Genomic DNA, 27,492 nt, shown 5'->3' on the forward strand with positions numbered 1-27,492 from the left:
GACCAGGAGTCAGCCCTTCCTCCCAGTCCCCACCATCCCAGCACATCTCTACTAGAGACCTCTGAGGAATGAGTATTTTATTAAATATTTATTTAAACAATAGAAGGCCTTTCCGTAACTCAGGGAATGAAAATTTACTTCAAAATCTCCTGTTTTCCTTCCAAGTTGGGCCCACAGCATCCACCTCTTCTCTCTTAAAGTCTCCCCCCAAAGCTTCTCTTCCCTTCCCCCAACAGGCTGTACTTTCACCGTGGCCCACTTATGTCTTTCTTTTTTTCAAATGTGGATTAATGTATCTCTTCTAGTATATCAGATCCCACAGTCATCATTTATACTGTCTTCAAGTTGACAAAAAGGCAGCAAGTACAAGACCCTCCCATTTGTTATGTGAATCCATCCTCCTTACAAAATGACTATAAAATTATTATATCACATTTTTCTACTATATATTCAATCGTTTTCAAATGTGTTGTATGTGCATGACTCCATGTGAAGTGTTAGGAAGACAGAAAGAAATGATACACAGTCACTAAGTAATTTCCCTCCACCCATAAAAGGAACTTAAATTTAAATATATAATCAGGTGAAGAGGCTGTAAGAAGATATACATAATATATTCAGGTGATACAAAAGGGTAATTAGGAGTTAAATGGTGGGAGATGAGAGAAGTCGAGTAAGATTCCAACCAACTATGGAATTGAACATTTGATCAGTGATGTTGCCCCACTTCTAGGTTGAAGTAATTCTTAAAGGCTTAAGCTAAGAGAACATGCCTAACGGAAGGAGACAAAGCTGAGCCTTGCATCATCAAACCAATGCTGATTCCTGTAAGGTGTTCCTTGTGTTCTGCCATAGGGCTCAACACAATCTCACTTAGCTTCATATGTACACTTTGCATTCCCACACTCCCCAGTCCCACTGTCCAGGCCCCATTTCTAAATATGTCATCCTTGCTACTTCCTCCATTCTTATCCTCTTATCATGCCATTCCCAATGTTTTCCATAAGAATGTTTTTTAAAGTTTTCCCCTCTCTGGCCAGTGGATTTTTATGTTGAAGGGGTTTTGATAAAATGAATAATCCTACCTAATAATAGACAAATATGCAAATTGACCGTACCTTCGCTATGCCCACGATTGGCCAGGAGGTGCGGAGGGGCGGGGTGGCCTATTGGGCCGTCATGCCGGGGTGTCCTATTGGGCCAGCATGACGCTGAGCTCAGCGTCTGCGCCATGGCTGTGCTGTGGCACAGAAGGGGCCTCTGGGGCAGCAAGCCCAAGTCCCGCTGTGGACAATCAAAAGCGGGGGAGCTGGGTGCCTGGTGCACCAGCGGACAGGCACGCAGCTCCCCCACGATCGAAAGCGAAAGCGGGGGAGCTGGGTGCCTGTCCGCTCCGGCACCAGGCCTTTCAGAAGCCTCCACCGCCAGGAGGCTTCTGAAAGGCCTGGTGCACCAGAGGACAGGTACCCAGCTCCCCCGCGATCGAAAGTGGGGAGCAGGCTGCTAGCAGTGTCCGCGGAGCGTGCTAGGCTTTGCGGGGCAGTGGATATGGCCTGGATGGCAGGTTAGGCCTAGGGGACCCTACACGTGCATGATTTAATCATGCACTGGGCCTCTAGTCTCTTTATAAACATACTAGGAGCCCAGTGCACGAAAGGAACTGTGGGCTGTGAGGCTGTGGTGGGCACAGGGCCTGGTCTTGGCTCATCCTCCATGCCCCCACCCAGCCCCTCACACTGCGGCCCCCAGTCCCCTGTCTGCTGGCAGCCCCGCTCCTGCCGCCACCACTCCTATGCACTAATGGTGCCAGCCCTGCTTTCACCCACTGATGGCACGGAGCGATTGGAGCCGGCATCACCAGCAGGTGTGAGTAGGACCAGTGCTATCAGTGGGTGTCAGTGGCAGCTGCTGCCCCGATTGCCCCTCAGGAGCAGGGGGAGGTGGAGAAGCCCTCAGGGGTGATCGGGGTCAGCAGCCACCACTCGCACCCACTGACGGCGCTGAGTGTTTGGAACTGGCGCTGGGCACCAGCCAGGAGCGGCTGCTCCGGTGCTGGCTATGGGTGCAAGCAGGGCTGGCACCAGCACTGGGTGCGAGCACCTGGCAGGACCGTGGCGCGTGGGAGCAAAGAATTTTCAGTAACCACCAGAGGCTCGCCCCAATGACAGCAACTGGCGCCCCACCTTGGTCTGGTGTCCCCGCTTACCTGCTCCACCATCCCACCACAGCCGACTCCCGCCATGTTCCTCACACGCCCCCTGGTGGTCAGCACATGTCATAGCAGCTGGTTGTTTGGTTGTTCCACCGTTCAGTCTATTTGCATATTAGGGTTTTACATATAGAGATAAGATGCAGTTTATCCTCAAGAAAAGACCCCATCTTGCAATATTTTAACCCTTTGCACTCTCTTGCTTTTTTCTCGATTCCTTTATTCTAATGCTAACCGTGTCGAGTCACACTCGACATCCGAGTGCAAAAGGTTAAGCCATGACCCAAAAAGGAAAATTTTATTCAATACAATATTTGTAGCTAGTCATCTTTCCCAGTGCTTTCCCTTCTTTTCTTAAACCCATGCTTTATGAAAAAGAATAGATAAGAATGCCTGTTTTCTAGTAATTCCAATTCTTTCTTTTTCTTTCTTATGTAGCGGATATGACATAGATTTTACTCTCTGTTATCTCCTGATCCCCATTCAACAAATATCTAAACAAACCTCTGTTAGCTTCTGGAGATACTGAATGTACAAGAGAGCCTCCATGAGCCTGAGTCAAGTGGGAAAGACCACACAGTACGATGGCCAGCATGGAGAATGCGGTAAAAACTCAGGGAATACTAGTAAGCATATACTTCTCACCTTCGTGGTGAAAGATACATGTGGAAGAGTAGGCACTGGAAAGTCCTTTTCAAGTACATACACTTGATATGCCAATATTGCTCCATATCCAGTAACTCGGCCACTCTACTAGTAATTTATTCCACCAAACACTTCCTTCAACAATTTTTGTCGATGCTGCCTCTTGCCTCCTTCATGTCACTTACAATTTTCTAATTTTCTCCATCCCTCTGCCACGGTCTTAGTTGCACTCCTATCTTTCTTTGGAATACAACCAGCCCCCTGGACGTTCCTCCTGGTTGCATGATCATTCCCCTCCAATCTTTCATTTACTCTGCTTTTTTCCCGTGTTAAAATTCAAGACTTACCCAAAACTCCTCAATGGTTGCCATTTGTTCTGTAGGTCAAACACAAACCCTTCAACATGTCTCAACTTGTGCCTTAGAAGCCACACAGTCCTTAAGGAAATGTATCCTCAAGCCTAGGTTTGAATTCTGTCATCTCATAGCTGGAGGTGTGAGGCAAGGGATTTCTCTAAGCCACAGAGTTCTCATTTTTAAAACAGGGAATCTCTTCATAGGATTACGATAAAGACAGAATGAGGTAAATTCTCCAATGTTTTTAGAATACCATCTGGCACATAGTAGTACATACATATCAGCTGTAATTATTCTCTCTCCAACCTCATCTTCTCCTGGTATATCCCGCTCAATGCATGTGAATGACAAACCTCTTCCTCTGAGTCACCATATTGTCCCATCTTTGTGTCTTTCACATGCTTCTTCCTCTACCCACATCTCCTTTCCATGCTTTCTCCAAACTTCCTGACACCAACTTATCTTTCGGGTCCGATTGTGGATGTCATTTTCTGCCTCGGATTCCCCAGCGCTAAGGTGGGTGCTTTTCTTATGGTTTCCATCAGACCCTCACACAATTTTTCCTAGTACAAACCACTCCATTCTCCTTCATTGGATTAGTAACTCCTTAAGGGCTTATTCCTCATTGTCTACCCAGTACCCACCACTGCCACTGGCTTACGTACGCATAGCATTAGCTTTTGGGAACAAATAATCTAATTTTCAATTGCATATACAATTTGAGTTGATCTGAGCAGGAGCCATACCATTAGCTCTAGAAAAGCCAAGCTTTATGAACTGTGCTCTTCTGAAATATGTATTTCTCTATGTTCAGGTCTGTATCTCATCCCCTTTTACCTTCATTGCTCATAGAGGAGTATCTTCTACAGAATACTTATTCAATATATGCTAATTGGTATTAGTGAAACGAAATCTTTTAATTGCACAATCCTAAGATTCTTTCTGTGTAAATGAAGCCTGCAAAAGTAAGTTTGGGATACAATTTATTTTTCTATAAATAAATGCCACTGGGTTTTATGTCTTTAATCCTGATGGTTTATATTATTTTTAGAGTGAACATTTAAAAAAAAAACTAATGGACACAGCATTATTCAAAGAGAAATTTTGAAAGAAGGGAAATCTTGAGGATTAATGTCCTTAATATTCATTTCTGACAGCCTATGTTCAAGTTTAGGTTGTCTGGTCAACATTTGGGTCTGACTCGTAGTTTCCAAATCACGGTGTGTCGTGTTCTAAATCAATTCCCCAGGAGAGATTTAGGGATAGCTTTTCCACAGGTTTTCTCAATTAAAGATGCATCAAGTTTTTGCCCACATCACCCACATCTGCTCATAAAAAATGAATAATGGAACACACATGTGCAGACTTGCGATTCATTTCAGCCTCGTGCAGGTGCAAATGCAAGTTTTAAGGTGCAAAGTGGAGCCACAAACGTTGTGGGCTTGTCCAGCTGAAACTAGCCTTTAATCACATCTAAATAAATCCTCAGGTGATGCAATCACAGGACTTTGCTCACAAAAAGGGTGTAATAAATATCATAGATTGAACTGGTGCATATTAGCAGATGAAGCTACATTATTTAGAGAAAATGAAATCCATCTCATTTTCACCAATCTGGTATTTGCTAAAGCATTCTTTTTATATATATTAACCCCAAATTCACCTTGAGTTTGTTTCAAAGCAATTTTGACCACATAAAACAGGAAATAAAATGCTTTTATTTGTATACATAATTGATTCGGAGTTTACATTGACAGATAACCTAAATCTATTGTAATTACTACATATCCTTGCAGCTGGGGCAGGCTTTTCACAGACAAACTAAGTCAACACTCGGTTACAAGAAGTAATAGAGGCGCTCACTGGTGCACATAATCCTGAACAGCAGAAAATCCCCAAATCGTTTCTTTTCAGCTTAGATGTGCAGTTAGGAGATTTTTTTTTTTCCCCATCAGACATCCACTCCTAATTTCATTTTCCTTAGGTTAAGGTCCTGTGAATTACACACCTTACTAATGATTAAATTGTTCCATACCTTTCATTAGCCAATATATACAAGAGTGTGTCTCTTGCCAGTTAAGATCATATGGGTAACAGAGCTGATTGAGGATGGAGAGCCGAGCTTTGCTTTCTGAGGAGACAAATGCCTCCATAGCCACCCCTTGTGGCTAGATTTTCATGAAGTTTATGAAACATGGTATGCTCTGTGTCGCCTGATGCTTAACTGTACCTCGATAGTTATTTTGCTTGAGTAGGGACAATATATTTCTCCCTACTTTGACATAAAAAGTCCCCCAGTTTCTTTATTTCTTTCTGAATTAGAGTAGCCAGGTTATAGAGAACAGTACACACACACACACACACACTTACTTGCTTTCATTTTGATATTGTAAATGCAAAATGGTATCATCAATATATTATGTTGTAAGCAAAGATATGAATATATCATTATGCAAGGGAACATAATAGAAAGGAGAATTTTCCAGGGAACCTTGTTTTGACATATACAGGGATAGTGAGAGAGTTCAAAGGTCAAAGAGAGAAAGGCGATTTCCCTCTGGCTTCATGCTTAAGTGTATTCATCTCCTCTTATCAAACCCGAGGCAGAGAAAGCTGAAAATTCGGTTCTGCTTTTACCTTTCCCTCCTGTTATAGCACCTTGAAGCGCGACCCTCCTTGCTCTGTCTATCCGACGGTGCACATTTTTCCAAGTGGAGCTCGGACCCTGCTCCGGTGCAGACTCCCTCCACTTCATCTGGAAGCAATCGCTCCTTCGGAACTTCCACAAGACCTATTTTCCATCCCGCTCATTTAGCACTTATTTACTGACTGGGAGACATGCAATGTTGCAGCAATGATGGAGACTTTTTTTATCCTTTTGTATAGAAAATGGATGTTTTTAAAAGCAAAGTAGGCCTATGTGTTTTTATTATTCTTCGTGGACCTTAAATCTACTTTGTTAGATTACAGACTGCATTGCAAAAAGGAAGTATGTATGCAGCACTTGCAATAAGCTAGGTATTGCTTTCAGAGCCTTGGAAATATTAAAAGTTCTAAATACACATATCAGGCTGCTAACAATAGACATTTTACACGTGTATGTATTTTTGTGTGCACCTTATATCATATATGCATGCACACATGTGTGTGACATTTGTGTACATATATGTATATATGTGTGGATATATACTTGTTTTGCTCCTATAAATATCATTTTGGAGAATGAAAGTAAAACAATATTTATTCTGGCACTTATTATAAACTAGGGGCCCAGTGCACGAATTCATGCACCTTAAAAGGAACTGTGGGCCGCAAGGCTTCAGTGGGCACAGAGGCGGGTCTCCGCCAATCCTCCACGCCCCCAATCGGCCCCTCCTGCCATGCCCCCCCGGGTCTCCTGTCTGCCAGCAGCCCTGCTCCCATTGACAGCGCCGGCCCTACTCGTACCTGCTTATGGTGCAGAGCGATTGGGGCCGGCGGGACTGGCGCCATCAGCAGGTGCAAGCAGTGGCTGCTGCCCGATCGCCCCTCTGGAGCAAAGAGAGGTGGAGAAGCCCTGAGGGGTGATCAGGGCTGGCAGCCACCGCTTGCACCTGCTGATGGTGATGAGAGATCAGGACTGGCGCCAGCCGCCAGCAGTGGGTGTGAGCGGCAGCTCTGGCACCAGCAGCGGGTGCAAGCGGGGCCAGCACCGGCAGCAGGTGCGAGCACAGGATGGGACTGCAGCATGGGAGCAAAGAATTTTCAGTAACCACCAGAGGCTCGCCCTGATGACAGCGACCGATGCTCCGCCTTGGTCTGGCGCTCCCGCTCACCTGCTCCACCATCCCACCGTGGCCAATGCCCACCATGTTCCATGCTCTGACGCCTGCTGCTGACACCCACCCTGTTCCGCGTACACCCCCTTGTGGTCAGTGCACATCATAGCGACCGGTTGTTCGGTTGTTCCGGCATTCAGTCTATTTGCATATTAGGGTTTTATACATATAGATACATCAATAAATTGTTAATAAGTATACATTTATTATTAAACATATGCTACTTTTTCACTTCTATAATAGATCATGGTGCTGCCTGCTAAACAATAATAAAACACAGTCATTCTTAGTATTTTCCATCTTTGAGGAAGAAATGGAAATATTAGAAGAAAATGTCCATATACTTAGAGTAATACAGCATTAGGTTTCATTTTTCTGCACTTAGGGGCCTCCTCATCCAGCAGATGAAACATGTTGGGGTTTTTTCTGCAGGGGGGAAAATGTGGACAAAAACAAAAATATCCAACAATTATCTAAAAGTCCTGGATTCTAGTCTTGCCCCAAGTCATGAGCCTTTCTGTTCCTTGTTTATCTAAAGATGAGGGACACCAATTTAATAAATAGTATTATTTCAGTTTCAAATTTCAAAATCCATGTATGATTTTGTCCATCTAGACAATCTATTCAAATGAATTTTAAGAACCATGTCTATCGGTTTCTACAATTATGTCACTTAATTTTAATGTAATCTAGGAAAATACTTCCCATTTTCAGAAGCGAATAAAGATGAAAGTAATTAAAATAAAATTGTAAGAATCTTCTATTTATAACTACATTACCCTTTTATAGGTTTAAATATATCCTGAATTGGCATGATTATAAGCACGCTGGAGATGATGGAAATCTTTTAAAGCAGACAGGTAGACAAGGTCACTCAAAGTCCTTGCCTCTGGGCTGGGTGTATCCTCAAAAAAAATTCCATGATTATTCTGCTTTCATCTCACACTGAGTCTATTGCTTGCTATGCAATTCACTCAAATACAATCATACTTAAATCACTTTTGGTCCATGCTTATGGATTCTGAGGGCTTTGAATTTGAAAGATATTTGTTTAAAATGTGTTATGAAACAAGTATTTGGCAAGAATATATTGCCATGCCTATATAAAAAGTCAGCCCACTACAAAAAAAGTCTTCAAACCTTTTTTTTTTTTACATTTCTTGTTAAAATAGCAGTGACCTATAAAAAGGAACTATTTTTAATGTGTAAAGTTGTTCTGTGAATAATCTGAAACTATAGATTATTTCCAATGAAACAGAAAACCCAGAGAAAGGGTCTAAGCTAGATGAATACACTAAGACTAATATATAAGGATCATATATATATATATATATATATATATATATATATATATATATATATATATATATATATATATCAAGCTGAATCCACTAAGGATTTATTTTAAAGAGAATGCTAATAATCTTCATAAATATAACTTAGACAATAAGAGAGCTAATCCACAAAATAACCCCCCAAAGAAAGGTATCCAGACTATTGAGGAACAATGTCCATGAGCTAACCCAGCACAGTGCCCAACAGAGAAGGAACTTCTCATAAAAGGTAAAGTCAGTTAAGAGACCAGGTAGATCCAAGACAGTGACTCAAGCCCTGCTTCTCAGATGCCCAACCTCAAGGATCTCAGGGATCTTGGGCAGAGAGAAAATATAAGTTTTCAAACACAAGATCTGATACAAAAGCAGAAGAGAACTATTTTATCTTACACCAAAGTCAGCAATGTGTGCTTTGTTTCCGGCAGGTATTTTGGAAGGAGCAATACTCACTACATAAAAGCAAAGGAAACTATCTGAGCAGTTTGGGGGAGCGGGGGGCGGGGGAGCAGGAAAGTACTTCTCACCAATGGTGGTTGTGGGGGAAAAAGAGGTGCTGGGATGAGAGGTAGAAGCAGGTACCAGCACTCTCTATGCACAACAGCCTGTGAGGGCCCCGAATCCCAAAAAAGACTGGAGAGAAAAGACTAGAAAGCATTATTGTTCTAATGCTTTGTACCACCCCAAAAGATGATCAGGAAACACAGAAAACGTGTAACTCTTTATGCTCCTTAGATTGAGGAAGTCAATTTCAGGTTATAAAGGCTGTGTAAGCAAACATCATTGACTCATATTAAAAATGTGTTCTTGTTTTATATTCCATTATATGGAATTGTATGTGTTTTTCTTAATCAAAAGCCAGCTTGTACTATTTGTATCTTCTACTCTTCAAGGCCTTCCGATTGTTATCGACTGTTATTATTAGTTATTTTTAGATACACCCGAGTTTTCTTGCTGGAGCTGGGTTTTCTCACTGGAGAAGGGGAAAGGAGCAGGACGTACATTTATTTCATTCCCTCTGAACGTGGAACAGAAGCCCAGAGCTCGGGTTTGATATATGGAGGCGCACGCACATTAACTGTGTCCCACCCCCCAATGAGAGATAGACGACTACAGCTGAGATTGCCGCCATTCATCGTAAGTAAGATTTATTATGGTGTCAACATAGATTCTAAATTTTGATTCTCTCAGAAATTAGAAAATGAGTGACATAAGACCCCAAAGAGTATTTTGTTATATTTTTTGATGCATATTTCCTTTCATGTTCGTCTCCTTATTGGCCAACTGCTAATTCTGTATCTTTCAAAGTTATTCAGACACAAGTTTATAATTAGATCCAGCAACTCATTTTTTTTTTCATCAGCACCTTTTCTTTGCTGCACCAGAGGAGATGAAGTGGGAGAAGGGATAAAATAATTTGAGAAAAAGAAGAGTGTCTAGGAGGGAACTGTAACCATTTATACCAAAGGGAACATACCCAAGACTATGCCAACCCCTCCAACCTTCCTTATAGGAAAGGCTTAAAACCCTTAGCTGTCCTTCGCTCGTTTTTTATTTTTATTTTTTATTACAATTCAAAGTGAAGGGGAATTCAAAATGTAATTTCCTGCCCTTTGGTGCCATCATGAGGCCAGAATAACAAAGTGCCAGGAAAAGCAGATCTTCAGGGTAACCAAGGGTTTTAATATTTTCTTTTCATTCCGAATGTAATTATCCAGAGAATGAAAGTTTGTTTCAGAATGAAATACAATTACCTTTACTATAATTGAAACCCTCCAACCAACAAATCATAGCTCATCTATCTACATAGGTAGTTTATTGAGTGGAATAACATGAACCTTAAATCTTTAAGCAACTGTGAAATTACAGTTCAGTGAATTTGAAGTCAGTAAAATATTCAAAGTTTTGAAGTTACAGAGCCATGACCTAAAGCTTTTAGAGTATTTTAAACCAATCATAGCAACATCTTAGCTTTCTTTATTTACTTTTTTACTCCATGGTGTCATAGGGTGGCAGATAAGAAACTATGACCAAGTCCCTCAGAGGTCCCAACACACAATGTTTTATCTCAAGAAGAGAATGTGCTATTTTATTTTTTAAATATATTTTGATTGATTTCAGAGAGGAAGGGAAAGGGAGAGAGAGATAGAAACATCAATGATGAGAGAGAATCATTGATTAGCTGCCTCCTGCACGCCCCCTACTGGGGATGGAGCCCACAACCCAGGCATGTGCCCTGACCGGGAATCAAACCCGGGACCCTTCAGTCTGCAGGCCAAGGCTCTATCCACTGAGCCAAACCCGCATGGGTGAGAATGTGCTATTTTAGGAACTGGACGAATGACAGTAGAAATCCTATGGCAAAGCAATGCACTAGGAGGAATGGCTAATGAATATATGACTTCCCACCCAGATGAAATCGAAGTACAAGCCAGTCTCAGATGATTCAGTACCTGAAATCGTCATGACAAAGTACATCTTTAAAAAATCACAAAATCAATGTTTTGTTAAAAGTCTCAACCAAATTGACCCTGTTCTTCAACAGTGTTTGGACGGAACAGACCCAGGGACACCCCTTCCTCCAGCCTCCGACGACCCCCCAGCGTCTCATCCAGCGCCCCCCCCCCCCCCCCCTCAGCACCGCCTCTGCCATCCTCGCCGCCCAGACCAGCCAACGCCATTTTGTGTTTTTGACCTTAACTCCTTATTGCGAACAACCAGGAGCCCCCAAAGTCGTCAGAATCATTCCCCCCGAGGCGGAGGCTGCCATCTGCCGCCTGGCCGCCCCGCGTCTGCGGCCCCGCACCTACCTCTCTGGGCCTCTGTTTCCACCAGGACCGTGTGGCCATGGAGGGCGGGCGCTCTCCCAGGAGCTGCCGAGAAGCAGGAGGCCACCCTCGTCTCTTAAAGACGCAAAGCCAGTGAGGAGGCCGCATTCTCTCCAGGACGTGCTGAGGCCTCCCCAAGGTGAGTGGGCAACACTCAGGGCGCCACGGAAGCCGCCATGGCCTTGGAGGGGACGCTGACCCCGGCCCTTTGGAGCTGCAGCCCCGAGTTCTGTCTGTGCAGACTCTTATCTCCGTGACTTCCTGCAGAGCCACTTCCGGGGTGAGCGGGTGACACTCATCAAGAAGATGGGTGACACCTGATCCCCTCCGCAGGCTGCAGGCCCCAGGCGGGGCTGGGCGAGCAGCTCTTCTGAAGGCTCAGCCTCAAGCACGACGAGGAGCCTTTGGAGCCCAGAGGCCTTGGAGGGCCCCTCTGCATCCGTCTGGCTTTTGCCTGAGCCTCTCCCGGAAAACACTAGCCATCCTTTTAACCACCCTGGAACCCTCTCCCATGCATTGGGACTAAATAAAGCTTCTTGCAGCAAAAACAAACAAAAATAACAACAACAAAAACTATGGAAAACAGTATTGAGTTTCCTCAAAAAATTAAATATGGACTGCCATTTGACCCAGTGATCCCACTTCTTCTCTATTATCCTCTATTCTCTATTATCTTTTGACTAGAGGCCCAGTGCATGATTGAATCATGCACGTGTAGGGTCCCCTACACGCTTTAGCTTTCGATCGCAGTGGAGCTGGGTGCCTGTCCGCTGGTGCACCAGGCCTTTCAGAAGCCTCCGGCATTATAAAATGTATCTACTGACATACAAGCATATAACCTAAATATAGTCAATTCCAATTTCCCATTATTTTTTTCAGGACCTTTTGCATAATACTTATAAAGTTTAAACTTAATCTAAAGATTCTATGAATTTGGTAGTAATCTGTAAGAAAATATAAATTAAAAAACAGTAAGCCAACTGTCTATGCTATCAATTCATTATAGAGAGACCATAACCAAAGTGCTTGCTGCCATTTTCAAAGTAATGAATGCAGCATCTACTTCCTTTTCCCATGAGAAGTCTACAACGTGGGTGCTCTGTAATATTCACTCTCCAGTATATTGCTCTACACGCCACACACACCCTTTTCTACGCCTCCATTGTCTCTAACCCAACCTCAAGGTAATTAAGGACACTGGCCAAAGTAGTTAATATTTTACATTATAATAGGAAACATATATTCTCTGACCTCAATGTATGGCAGGTAGGGATCTGCCTTCGCCCTTCTTCAAGGCGCCATCCTTCCCTAGTTCTGAACAGTATCCATGCTTTCCCACAGAGCTTCTTTATTGTTCCCTAACTCCCCAGCCTCCTGGATCTTGACTGTTATAACCTTGGAGTGATGTTCTCTTGAATAATCGAAGTTTAATCTTGTTAATACAGCAAACAAAGCTCTTCCAAATAGGCCCTTATCAGCTTTACCTCCCACAGTTCCCACTTCACATTTTTTAAAAATATGTTTTTATTGATTTCAGAGAGGAAGCAAGAGGGATAGAGAGATAGAAACATCAACGACAGAGAATCATTGATCGGCTGCCTCCTGCACGCCCCCTACTGGATTGAGCCCACAACCCAGGCATGTGTCCTGACCAGGAATCAAACCATAACCTCCTGGTTCACAGGTCAATGCTCAACCACTGAGCCACACTAACCAGGCCCCCCTTCAAGTTTTTACTGCAACATTTTCAAGTTGCATACAACCCTCCAAACATGCCATAGTAATTATTTTGAACATGTTTTTTTCTCCCTGGAATTACCTTATCTGTCCTCGGTCTTTGGGATAGCTTACTCTTCCAACCCATTTAAATCATCTTCTCCACATAATCCATTCATCCCTCCTTGAACCATTTGGCAGCATGATGACTCATTTTGATGGAAAACATGGGTTGTGCTTGTCATGTGCCTGCAAGTGACAGGGCCTCAACATGTCGAAGAAGTAACTGTGATATTTTATCATAAGCTCCTAAAACACTGTGCATTTCCATTTTAAAAGATTGGACACCTATTAAATATATTTTATGATTTTGCTATATCTCCTTTTGAAAATTAACAAAAAGAAGAAAATTATTTTATCCATCATCCAGAAAGGAAATGTAATTACGAATGTTCAGGCATTTAGCACCAAATACCTAAAACAAACATAAGCTGTCATCTTTGATCCTATGGATTTTTATGCTATTTTCCCACATAAAGCTTGAAGCATGTGCCATTTTTAAAGACCAGTAATGGGCGAGGAAACTCTATCCAATCTTCATGTGAAACCTGAATTACTGGGCTGGGAAGGATCTGAGGGACACACAGTTCCCTCCAAGCAAGGCATCTTCATCCCTGTGATAGAGCTTCACGGGCCCTCATGGCACCATCAGCTCATTCCTTTGCTAGTCAGGCCTAGTGATGAAGGACAGTTCTTCCTTATACGCAGCCAGAGCCTTCCTGCATGGAGTCCCACAGCTGCTTTGTCCCACAGTAACCACACAGAGGCGACCTTGTCACCTGACTCTTCACAGTCTGACGTCAGCTGCATGCATGCCCGTTTCCAGAAGAGGATCCTTATTGCCCCTTCCCCCGCCCTACCCCCCCCTCCCCCCCCTGTTGGTTTCCAGGCTCATTTTGCAGCTGACACTTTTCTAGACCGAGGCAGCTCCCATCAGCACTGTGGTCTGTAAATAATTAGAACATAGCTCTTGGGCACTAATAATCTGAGCCCTGGCAGCACTCTCTCCCACACCCAAAACCCAACTGAAGATAACCACAGAGTGAGCAAATGTTCATCCTCAACAAAACATATGACGGCCAGCCAGTGTGGCTCAGTGGTTGAGCACTGATCTATGAACCAGGAGGTCACGGTTGGATTCCAGGTCAGGGCACATGCCCAGGTTGGGGGCTCAATCCCCAATGCAGGGTGAGCAGGAGGCAGCCCATCAATGATTCTCTCTCATCACGGATGTTTCTGCCTCTCTCTCACTCTCCCTTCCTCTCTGAAATCAACAAAAAAATATTTTTAAAAACATAAAACAGCAACAACAAAAAAGCATAAGATGTTAGAGTGCCATCAACATGCTAGAAAATTAGGAAATTCTGCCAGATAAAATGTCCAAGGGGCACAACATGAGCACTGATTTCAATTCACTTTGCTTTGTGCTTTTTTAAGGAATTACAACAGATCCACCATCATGTGCATCTGATAAGGCTGTCACTCACAGGACCTCACTCTCCAGGGACAGCAACACACACGACCTAAGTTAGGCCAGTGAGACCGACTCTCCCAAGAATGTAAGCCGCAGGTGAGCATGTGGTTTTAGATGGAGGTGACCAACAGCGAAACCCTCAAAAAAAAAACTATGGTAACAACCTAAATCTGGTCAATGAATAAACAAAATGTGTTATATCCATTCATGGGATAGGATTCAGCCATTAAAAAGGTATGGCTTTTGGCGGCTGTAAAGCTTGAGAGATCCGGCCAGCCGAGGACGTCGGATCTATTGTCCTCCCAGCACTTCGACCCTTCCAGGAAGGCTCTCAATAAAGTAGATTGTTCCTAAAAAAAAAAAAGTGTGAAATAGTGGTACATGTTAAAACATGAATGAGCCTTGAAAACGTCTTAAATGAAAGGAGCCAGAAACAAAAGGCTGCATAGTGTATGATTCCATCTGTAGTAAATATACAGAACATGCTGATTTATAAAGAGAGCACACCAGTTAAGGGTTGGCAGTATCTGGTGGGGAGAGGAGGAGATATGGGAGTAAAGCTCAGTAGGTAGGGGTTTCCTTTCGGGGGTGATGGTTACAAAACAAGGTGAATGCCACTGGGCTTATACTCTAAAATGGTTACAATGACAGATTTTACGGGACATGTCTTTTACAACAATAAAACAATTATCAAGAAAAACAGATGACCATTAATCCCTGGTTCTGACATCCAAAACTCTAGTTCCTGTCCTTCCTAAGACTTGGTTATTTAGCTTTTCATTCTATTTCATGAGTTTGTCATTTTCTAATAAGTACATTCATGCCTATGTTTTCTATAATCATTTTCTAGTTTCACACAATACCTAATCCTTACATCTGACAGTAAGAGTGTAGAAGATCAGTTTGGTAACAGATAGTAAAATACATAGTATGCAGTACAGCTGTAACTAAACATCTGTAAGCAGGAGTAGGAAAAAATCAAAGAGGGGTATAGTTATACAAAGAGCACACAGCAGAACCAGAACATTGCAAAAGCTCCTCAACGAGTAACTTTGGAGGTGGGTTGTAACACTATATTCTTAAGTAAATCTACATCAACCTACAATACAGTATTAATGCTATTCTAAATATTGATTTAGACACACTATAGAAAAAGCATAGCATTTGGAATGTAAAAGAAAAAGCTGAGTTTGAACATCTCTGCCATGAATGCATTATCCAATCTTTATAAACTCACTCAAGTTCTCATTTACCTTATTTCACCCCTATTAAATGAAGACAATACCTGCCTTTCACGATTGCCTCTAAGCTTCTCCCTTGTTTCTGAATTTCTACTGTAGTTTATAACTACTAGAGGCCCGATGCACGAAAATTTGTACAAGAGTAGGCCTTCCTTCCCCCGGCTGCCGGCACTGGCTTCCCTCTGGCACCCGGGACCCAGGCTTCCCTCCTCTGACCGCCAACAGGCACCCGGGACCTGGGCTGGCTTCCCTCCACCCTGGCTTCATCAGGAAGGACGTCCAGTGCCGGGAACCAATTCCAGCATGTCATAATTACAAGAGTTTCACCAAAAGGTTGCTGAAGCTTGGGGAGCTCAACAAGGGTTGAGTCAAATGTGGTTTACCAGTTGGAATGGCTAAACGGCACCTCCCCCAAATCTGAAAAGGATTGCTTGCTGCCAGACAGCTCAGGGCATTTTATTGCTTCCTGTTGGCCAAACACCTGAACAGCTGTAGGCTATTCCCCAAACTGACAATACCCTTTGATACCCTGCCCTTTGAAGTGCACTATCTCCACCTTGACTTAGGACATATTGTGTTAAATAAATAGCACGTGGTCCTTAGACAAAGGTGAGTCTTCAGTTCCTTTAGCTGAAGATCCTCTGACCCCCAATGCCTTTCAAAATTATCTTTCCTCTTTGGACTCCTCTTTAATCATCTACGCATAGCCTTTCTCCAGATTGCTGAACCCTTTGTAAGGCTGGGAAAAGAACTCCGGCAGTCCAGAATGATTTCCGGAAGATATCTGGTCTAATTAGCATATTACCCTTTTATTGTTATAGATTGGTGCCAATGCCAAGTTGCCTGAACAACCCAGTTGTGCAGTGAACCTGGGCACCACACACGCCCACCAGATCCCAGTGCAAGAACCAAGGACAGTGAGTATCAGACAGGAGGCTTTCTGGGCAGAAGATTCGAAGGACCCTGCAGGGAGACGTGGATAAAGAAGAAATGAGGCCCAAGAGTTTTTATCTTCACCGAATCCTTTGATTTGTTTGTCCCTCAGAGCAAGGGCGAGGTCTCTATTTTTAATGTTTATTCCTTTTATATCACCGTTTCCATTCTATTAAAAAGACAACAAAGAATGAAAAGGCTGGCAGCATTTCACTAAGCGGGTGATGAGTTTTTAAACTTCTGAAACGTCAGTGATGAGAGCTCTATGAGTTTTCTGATCCTTTTAGGTTCTGAGTATATGTTTTCTTGATGAAAACCACAATATTATCCTAGTAGGATTTTCAAAATAAGTAGCTGTGGTGGGAAATGACAATAGTATCTTCACACTTCAAGGCCCCGTCAAAGACGGACCCTCATCCAGGTAAACATGCTTGCAGTGCCCTTCATTTTCTTCAATTCCAGTTGACATTGATGATTAACCTTGTATTAGTGTCAGGTGTACAGCATAGTGGTTAGACGATAACATGTTTTACAAAGTGCTCCCTCTGATATTTCCAGTGCCAACCAGGCACCATACATCATCTTTACAGTATTATTGACTATGTCCCCTATGCTGTACTTTACATCCCCGTGACTATTCTGTAACCACCAATCTGTACGTCTCAGTCCCTTCACCTTTTGCACCCAGCCTCCCAGCCCCCCTCCCCTCTGGCCACAGTGCCTTCACAATCAAAGTTGTAAAGGAGAGATGCAGTGTATAGATGCCGGTAAAGTAAGCTGAGTCATACAAGATGATTAAAACCAGTATCTTTTTCCTACCTCTTATCTACTTGAGGTTTTTGAGCTTCTAAACTGCTATCCAATAAGCGATTGCTTCAGACTAGTACACTTCTGTCCTCCGTGAAAGGGGCGAGACATAGAGGTTAATTAACAATGTAGGTTTAGGAGGCAGCTTGCCCAGGTCCTCATCCCAGCACCACCATCCATTAGCTCTGTGACCTTGGGGAAGAGCCAGGTTGATGGAGCCTCAGATACGGCACCCACCTGCCCTCTCTGTGTGGGGAGGGCTCACCAAAGGCACAATGGCCTCTGCCAAGACTTCTGTCTGGGAGAAAGCTGCCCGCCAGCTCTCGCCCTGATGCTGGACGGTTCAGTGTCTCCCCGTATGTCTCAGTGCCTCTCAAGCAGCTGCCTCCGTGCTGTAACACAGAAAGAGTGAGTTCGAGTACGTGTGTGCATGGACCCTTTTAGACAAACTGCCTGGGCCTCCCGCAGCCCCTCTGCCTCCCTCAGCCTCAATCCCCACTGGTTTCTACCAACAGGAGTTACGGGGACCTCTCTTTCTGACCCTGGAATCCTGGGATGGGGCCCCTCGCTCTTTAGAGGGACTTTTGCAGTGAAGATATCCCTCCCAATTTTTATCCACCACATGTGGGTGTGGGACCAGCATGCAACCTGAAACGTATGAGTTGTTTATTGCTGGAATTTTCCATTTAATAGTTTCAGACTGCAGTTGACTGCAAGTAACTCAAACCACGGAAAGCAAAACCATGAATAATGGTGGATACAATAGTCCCACTCATTTGTTTTTGCTGTTTGTTGCCTTTGCTTTTGGAGTTAGATCCAAAACCTCATCACCAGGAACAATGCCAAGTAGCTGACCATGTATGTTTTCTTCTAGAATGTAATGGTCTGATTACTTATCCCATTTGATGTTTGACTAGTCGTTTGAACTTAAGGACTTGTGTCTCTCTTTAGCTTGGAGAAATACTGTTCTTATTTTATTTTCCTTCTCTACATTTTTTTTTTCCTCCTTCTGGAACTCCTCTACTAAAAGCAATTAGATTTTATGGACTTATCCTTCCTCCTTGTAAAATGTTTCCTCATATTGTCCTTTTTGTCTTTTTATTTTATGTTCATGGAGAAGTTTTGCCCTTATCTTTTAGATTACTAATTTAATGTTACTTGTGCCATTTTTTTCATTTAGTTATTTTAAATATTTTTAAAATTACAATCATGTTGGAGAAACCAAGATGGCGGCATAGGTAATCACCTATACTTGCTGCCTCTCACAACCACATCAAAACCACAACTAAACGGCTGGACAACTACCACTCAGAACCGCGGGAAAGCAGGCTGAGAGGAAGTTCCACAAACAGAGAGGTGAAGAAAGCTCATTGAGACCGGTAAGAGGTGCAGAGGTGTGGAAAGTGCTGGCACCTGGATGTGCTGCTTTTTAAACCGGGAGGGAGATACAAGCTCTCGCTTGCTCTGAACTCCAGTTCTTGGTGAGGCTCTGGGGGACCCAGACACATACGGGGAGAAACTGGACTGTCTGGCATCAGGGCAGGAACGCGAGGGCGGCTTTCTCTCAGAGGTGCTCACAGCGATCATTGTTCCTGCACGGGGGCACAGGACGCAGAGAACTGGGGACCTCTCCAGGTCAGGGCAGCCATCGCTGTTTGCTCTGCCCTGGTGATTCCCAGAGACCCAGCCCCACCCAATTTACAACCCCACTCAACCCCATCGGCTTTTGCATATGAATGGCCTGTTTTTGTGTGTGTTTTTTTTTGCCTAAAACCTGTCAAACTGCAGCTGAGTCAGAGAGCCCCAGAAATTCCAAAAGAGGGCCCACTGCCTGGCAGCAGCAGCGGCAGCCTTGCTTCACAGCTGGGCCTTGTCTGGGTACTTCCAAACCCCATACAAAGAGGAAGAATCTGCAGATGTCTCTGTAGCTCCTACTGGGTGGCCCCAGACAGTGGCTGACCTTGCACCTCCTTGGAGACCATATCAGAATACAAATCTTCACATCCATAAGAGACACACTCAAGGGGCAGACTCAGTGAGCACCAAAGCCCTATTGAAGCAAGTCCTGCCCCATAAGGGTGTCTCCTGCACAACAGATTGTCTAGTATAGACACAGCTGGTCACCACAGCCAATTGGCCTGGAGGTCAATTCCTCCCAGTGATACCAACAGCAATCAAAGGTTAACTACAACAAGACTGTACAAACAGCCCACAAAGGAGTGCAACAAGAGCATCCACCTCAGGTGTCTGGGGAGGCTGAGACATTGGGCCCTATAGGACACCAACCACACAAGGCCACTCTATCAACTCAAGGAGGCTTAGCAGTTACCCAGTACATAGAAACAAACACGGGGAAGCAGCCAAAATGTGGAGACAAAGAAACAAGTCACAGATGAAAGCAAAATACTGGATATAGAGTTCAAAACCACAGTTACAAGGTTACTCAAGAATCTTCTAGAAACCTCTGAGAAATTTAGTGAGACCCTCAAGGATATGAAAAAGGACCAATTAGAAATTAAGCATACACTGACTGAAATAAAGAATAATATACAGAGATCCAACAGCAGACTAGAGGATCCCAAGAATCAAGTCAAAGATTTGAAATATGAAGAAGCAAAAAACACCCAACCGGAAAAGAAAAAAGAAAAAAGAATCCAAAAATATGAAGATAGTGTAAGGAGCCTCTGGGACAACTTCAAGCGTACCAACATCCAAATTATGGGAGTTCCAGAAGAAGGGAGAGAGTAAGATATTGAAAACATATTTGAAGAAATAATAACAGAAAACTTCCCCTACCAGGTAAAGAAATAGACTTACAAGTCCAGAAAGATCAGATAACCCCAAACAAGAGGAATCTAAAGAGGACCATACCAAGACACATCATAATTAAAATACCAAGGGCAAAAGACAAAGAGAGAATCTTAAAAGCAACAAGAGAAAAACACTTAGTTACCTACAAGGGAGTACCGATATGACTGTCAGCTGTTCTCAACAGAAACTATGCAGGCCAGACGGGAGTGGCAAGAAATATTCAAAGTGATGAATAGCAAGAACCTACAACCAAGATTACTCTACCCAGCAAAGCTATCATTTAGAATTGAAGGTCAGATAAAGAGCTTCACAGACAAGAAAAAACTAAAGGAGTTCATCACCACCAAACCAATATTATATGAAATGCTGAAGGGTACTCTCTAAGAAGAGGAAGAAAAAGGTAAAGATAAAAATTATGAACAACAAAGTGACAACAAATACATATCAACAAGTGAATCTAAAAATCAAGTGTGTAAAAAATCTGAAGAACAGAATAAACTGATGAATATAATAGGTGCATAGAAAGGGAGTAGACTGACAATTCTCGGTGGGGAGGGGGTATGGGGGGTGCAGGAAGAAATTGAACAAAAATATTATACCTATGGACAAGGACAATGGGGGCGGGTAAGAGCATGGGGTGGGGTGGGAACCTGGTGGAGGGGAGCTATGGGGGGAAAAAAGAGGAACAACTGTAATAATCTGAACAATAAAGATTATTTTTTTAAAAAATTACAATCATGTTTAAAACTATATTAAAGTCATGTATATTCAGTATAACTTGCATAGAGTAAATTACATAAGTCCTTTTAGTACACAGATCTGTGAATTTTAACTAAAGCACACAATCATTTAACCATCACCATTGTTAAGATATGGAATCCCCATGTAATGGTTACATTTTAACTTCCTGTTTCTGTTCTTTTCCCCATAGATAATTGTTCTTTTTCATGCATTATTCTCTCAAATCATTTGATAACTTCTAATTATTTTTTTCCTAAATTATCCTGTTTCCTGAAGCACTGTAGACTTTCGAGGATTAACTGTTCCATCTGATGCTTCTCCCCAGTGCCTTGCTGGGAGCTGCTTTGTGTTTTCCTGTGATTTGTTGTCCATCTTCCCAATGATTTCTCCCTTGAATGAGAAGGCTGACTTCAGGCAGGTCGGTAAGTTGGGTAAGATATACGTGTGGCAGCTTCACTTTAGGGTTGTGGGCATGGCACAGTCAGACAGCTGAGGATCCCAAAGGACCAAGTGAAGCCATCTTTCTTGGTTGTGCACTGTGGGGAAGCACAGGACTTGGTTGGAAAGTCCGTAAGGAGGATTCTACTAAAGGTCGGGGGCCTCTAAGGAGGACCCTGCCAAAGGCGGCATCCCCTGCCTTGACTTTTCCAAACAAGTCCGAACCCCCGGGGTGTTTTACTGGAATCTCTCTGTTTAGTCTTTAAACCTGACCCTGTAGAAGCATGTGCTTTCTCAAGGATGCTTACCTGCTGTTAGTATCTAATAGTTAACTTTAGTTCAAGCTGTTGTTACCAAAGCCTAAGGAGGCAGGTGAACAGGGCTGTTTGCTCCTATAGCCAAGCAGCCCCTTAGCCTCTCTTTCACAGAAACGTGTGTCAGGGTAATCCATTCATTCGTCACTCAGGGTCTGCTGGTCAGCCCCGGCAGTGCATTATTCTCATTCTGGGTAAACACTTATTTTTTATTTCTTTCTCTTTAATGCTTGTCATGATAACCAGAGGGTTTTGAGATCCTGAGATACACTTCCCTCTCTTCAGATATTTATTCCCCATTAGAAATCATGGTTCAGATTTACGGCTCTGGTCTAAGCCAACTGCTGAATGCTACTGGAGAGGGGGGCGGGGGAGGGCGGGAAGAGAGGGAGAGAGGTGGGGAGCTCTCAACCAATCTGTCTGCTCCACAGGATGAGATTCACCTCACCGCCTCAGCATTCAGGAATTCCTCACAAGTTCTCTTCCACTGATGCTCATTTCCTGTCTCCCTGCAGCATTACAGAATTCCTGTTTCTGTCCTTCCTCCCTTTTCTTCTTCTTTCCTCCTTTCTTGCCTCTTTCCCTTTCTCTCTTCCTTCTTTTCTTCCTTATTTTCTCATTTCCTATTATTTTGTTTTTAATCCACTATCTCAAATCAATCTTTTTTACTTATTGGATCCTCTCCTTTTATCCTCATAAAGAGAGTGCAGTCTAACTGTTAAAGTATGCACTCTGACCCCAGAAGGCCCAAGCTGGATTGTCAGTCTTCCATACATTATCTCTGTGACCTGGGGCTAGTTGCTTTACTTTTGTTCTATGATTTCTTTGTCTGTAACTTGTTATCCCACCTGTATGGGGTTGTTTTATGGGTTAAAAGTCAATATGTGTAAGTCACTTAGAACATTGCCTGACACAAATTATTAATGTTTGATATAGTATATTCTTAAAATTCAATGAGCTTTCTTTAATATGATTTCTTAACTTTTGATTTATGGGTTGCAACAACAATTTATTTTATTTACTTATTCCAAAGGTGGGGAAAAAACTGTTTATATACAGATGGTTGCATAATGTATTACTAACAGCTAGAAACAATTCAAATTTTAGTAACTATAAAACGAATAAGTAAATATTTTATTGTAAATTAAAAGACAAACATGGAAAAAACAGATTCATGAAAATTTTGTATGAAAAAATAGAATACCTACTAATATTTATACATTAATTTTATGTATAACTTTCAAGTATTTAAAGATTAGAATCACAAAATATTATATTTTAGCCATTTTTTTGTTTTAACTGGATAGATTGTTATTTAACAGAGAAAGGAAAGAAAAAAATTGCAATACCTTTACAAACCAGGTGAGTTTTAAGATGCCTTCAAACTCCAGTCCTGGAGACAGACAATGCTTGCTCTCAAACACCATAATTGCCACTGGGACCCAACCTAGAATAAGAAAAAAGTTCTAGGGCATTCTATTTTGCTTAAATGAAGTAGCTCTTTGTGTCTCAACTTTTGAAGGCAGCTCAACCTACCTGTATTACAACATCACAGCTACAGTCCATTTCTAGCAATTTTCCAATGAAGAACAAAGCTTAGATTATGTGAATCCTAAGAATCCCGGAGAAGATGGTCTATATTAAACAATAGGAGCTATAATGTTAAATTAAAATAAAAAGTAGGATATATTATTGGTGAAAGTTTTTATGTTTTTAAGGGCATGGACTGGAATAAAATGGGTGAAATATTTGAGAGCACTTCTTTCTTGTATGATTTAGGATCAGAAAATCAGCAAGGTATTTTTTAAAATGTAGGCAGAGCAAATAAAGCTAGGGATATGATTAGCATGTATAATTTAAATAAAATGCACTGTTTTGATGGTTACATGTTGTCGATTTTATAATTTTAACATCAAATAATCACCTGCATTAAAGTATTTGAAAAGTGTAGCTATATACAATGCTAGTGTTAAGCACATTTATATGCAGTAATCTTTTAAAAATTAATTTGTAAGCTAATTTACCAATAATGAAAATAATGTTAAGCTTATCATTCATTAACTTATTGTTTAATCTTTGTGTTATAGGCAAGTGAACAAGATGTTTAAATATACTTATTTTTCTTTTTAGCAGATCAAATTTTGTACAATAATATGATAAGCCCTGATTTGTAGACTTTTAAAAATTATATTTGGAAAGATACACTACATTCCTTAAAAAATGTCCCTGTGATATTTTCATTTGGTTAACAAATTAAAAGAAAAAAGAAAAAATGTGACAGCTGAGAAATATGACAGTCTATTTACTGAAAACTAGTTTACAGATCGAGTTAAAATAATGAGATGAGGAGACTTCTGGCAGACATATAGGACTTGTTTACATTTTGATTGCAGTTTAATAATTTGCTGATTGCATTATAATCACAGCAATATTGCATTTTAATCACATGCATACATTTGGTTAACCAAATTAATGTCTTTAAATCACAATTTGATTTTTGCTAATACATAACCAGTTCTTTTTCTGCCCCTGCTCCAATAAGGATCATAATCAGTAAGCATGCTTTTGAATCAATTCTTTTTGGTAAACTCCCTAGCCACATTCTGTTTCTAGCCTCCTGAAGACATTATCTTTCATACAAATGTGGAATAATGAATAATGCTTCATAGAATAATGTACAATAAACTGGAAGCAAGCCTCATCTAGCACAAACCTGCAACATTCCTTGTGTGACTAAAAGCCACAATTACTGAAGCAGAGAATTGCCCTGCTCTTCGCAAATTGGGTGCCTGTCCTTCCTGGTGCCGAGGCTGCTTGTGGGGTGCCATGGGCCAGCAGCTGGGACACAGGACAGAACTGGACACAGAACATTTCACCAGACCCGTTAGGACCTGCAAAAAGAGTTACAATTTTTTAATGTGCCTCTCTCCTATTACTCAAGCATTTACAAATTTTTCCTGGAAAATACTATAATAAAGCAAAATGACTCAGAATCCACTGCCCATATATTCTCTGTGCTATTTTAAAAATAAAATGAGCCCTGGCTGGTGTGGCTAAGTGGGTTGGGCATTGTCCCGTGCACCTAAAGGTCGCCGGTTTAATTCCCAGTCGGGTTACATGCCTGGGTTGTGGGCTTGATTCCTGGTTGGGGGCATGCAGGAGGCAGCTGATTGATGTCTCACTCTCACATCAATGTTTCTCTCTCTCCCTCACTGTCGCCCTCTCCCTTCCTGTCTCTCAAAAAAAAATCAATAAAAAAATCTTAAAAAATAAAAAAATATTATACCTGTGGTAGAAAATTCAAACAATATAGAGTGGTTTTACAGTGAAAATAAATACTTTCTATTCATTTCTACAAAGGCTACAGTGTCCTGAGCTCCTTTCAAGGGTTTTTTATAGTAGAAAAGTATTGTTTTATGTCTTTACTAGAGGCCCAGTGCATGATTGAATCATGCACGTGTAGGGTCCCCTACACGCTTTCGATCGCGGGGGAGCTGGGTGCATGTCCACTGGTGCACCAGGCCTTTCGGAAGCCTCCGGCTCGGCAGAGGCTTCTGAAAGGCCTGGTGCCGGAGCAGACAGGCACCCAGCTGCCCCGCTTTTGATGGTCCGCGGCGGGACGTGAGCTCGCTGCCCCAAGGCCCCTTCTGTTCCGCAGCACAGCCATGGCGCAGGCGCTGAGCTCGCGCCACCACTGGCGACCTGAGCTTAGCATCCCACTGGCCCAATCGGCTACCCCGGCCACCCCGAGTCCCGCCCCCTGCACCTCCCGCTGGCCCAATCGTGGGCGTAGCGGAGTGATGGTAAGTTACATATTACCATTTTATTAGGTAGGATATGCGAGATGTGCTTCATGAATATATTGTTCTACTTTAATTTTATCACTTAATTCTTACAAGCTTTAGGCAATGTTACTATCTCACTTTTACAGATGAGGAAACTAAGACTTAGAATGATGAATTTACCCGAAGTTATACAGCCAGCACGTGATGCACCAGGTTTTGTGCCCAAATCCCCTGAGTTCACAGTTATTTTGCCCCCTGGGACAGTCAAGGGACAGTCAGGATAGAAACCACACCAGGGTTTTTAGAGAGAATGTATGTAACCACTGTTCACTAGCGTTGAAGAACCGAAAACTCAGAAAGGCAGACACTCCTTTTCACGGAGGCAGCGACTTCCGAAGTTAACTGCGTTTGACACCCCTGGCCCTGCAGGTCTCGGGCCTTCAAACCACACGGCCAGTTTTCCCGAGTCTCTAGCTTACAGATGGGTGATTTGGGGACCTCTCAGACTCCGTAATCACGTGAGCCAATTCCTCATGTCATCTATATCTATTATCTATCTCTCATCTATCTATCTATCTATCTATCTATCTATCTATCTATCACCTATCTATCACCTATTGCCTGTCTATATCTGACTGTTTCTCTGGAGAAGCCTGACTACAACTGGCAAGAAAAGATCAGAGAGACTTGAGCATTAAAGAGTTTCAGTTTTGGGTGATTGCATCTCAATGTCCCTAACGTTTGCTCCAGAGACTCAGGTGGCTGTGGTTTTAACTTACACTGCAATCCTGCAATCTCCCCTATTAAGTTTGTGTGTACTCTTCAGCGCTGTGGCTGTATAGCTACGGGACGTATGGACCCCCGGAGCTGCTCTAGAAGCTCTCTGCTCTGGGACTGTGATGAGAGTGTCCATACCCGAGCTGCTCATCTTTCTGTGATGGCTCCAGGGCACTTAGAAGCTGTTCCAGGCCACGGTCCCGCTGACGCCACTGCCGCCCAATGGCCAATGGCAGCAGTCCCTTCACTTTGCAGCCATCTAATTACCATCCAGACAGGCGGTGGTCTGTGATTAATTTGGAAGCTCCTACCTTCCTTGGGTGACTAGCTCCTACTGGTAAGGAGCTCCGCACTGCACGCAGGCCGAAGGCCACAACCAAAATGATCTATTTCTTGGGTATACTTCCTGGATCCACTCATAACACATATTTCTGCATTTTTTCCAGAGTCAAGTCAGGAAACAGAACCACACACGTTAGTTTAGCAGAGAATATCGCATAAGGAATTGTTAACTAGGTACCGAAGAACGGAAACCTCCAGAAAGGGATGCCCAGATACCACAGGCCAGAACTATTCCTGTGGCTGGTGGAGCAAGACGTTGAGATTTTATTTTACTTTTTACTTTTTTCCATTACAACTGACGTTTGAAATCACTCTCTATTTGTTTGAGGTGTGCAGCACAGTGTCCTGAACTGCCACCTTGGACTCACCTCTGACAGTGTAGATTTTAAATGTGATGTCAGCGGTCTTATCTTCAACATTAACTTTTAAATGCCATTACATCAGACGAAAAGTGATTAGAAGCCTTTTTTTAATTTTTGTATTTAATAGCAAAAAGCAAAACACCACGTGATATTGGGGAAACACCGAAGCCCCGAGCACACCTGTGCCTCAGGGAGTTGGGTCCGTTGCTCCTGTCTCAGGAAGAGGGTGTTGGGAAGAAACAAACATGGGACTTGGGTTTGTGTTACATGGTTTTGGAGAAGTTTTCAAACAAGTGGGGTTTTGCTAAGGACCCATTCTGTCAGGAAGCAGGGGCAATTCTGTGACTATCTTAATAAACCTTGTGTGACATGACAAGAAGCAAGGTTAAAGCTGTGATTCTCACACACACACAAAGCTGCAGTTACTTCTCCTCGCCAGGAGAGGGTGATGTTTGGTCACTTTGTGGTTTGAACATGTTATTTTGAAGGTGTTCAGAATTGATG

This window comes from Cnephaeus nilssonii, assembly GCF_951640355.1.
Source record: "Cnephaeus nilssonii genome assembly, chromosome: 18".
Lineage (NCBI taxonomy): Eukaryota > Metazoa > Chordata > Mammalia > Chiroptera > Vespertilionidae > Cnephaeus > Cnephaeus nilssonii.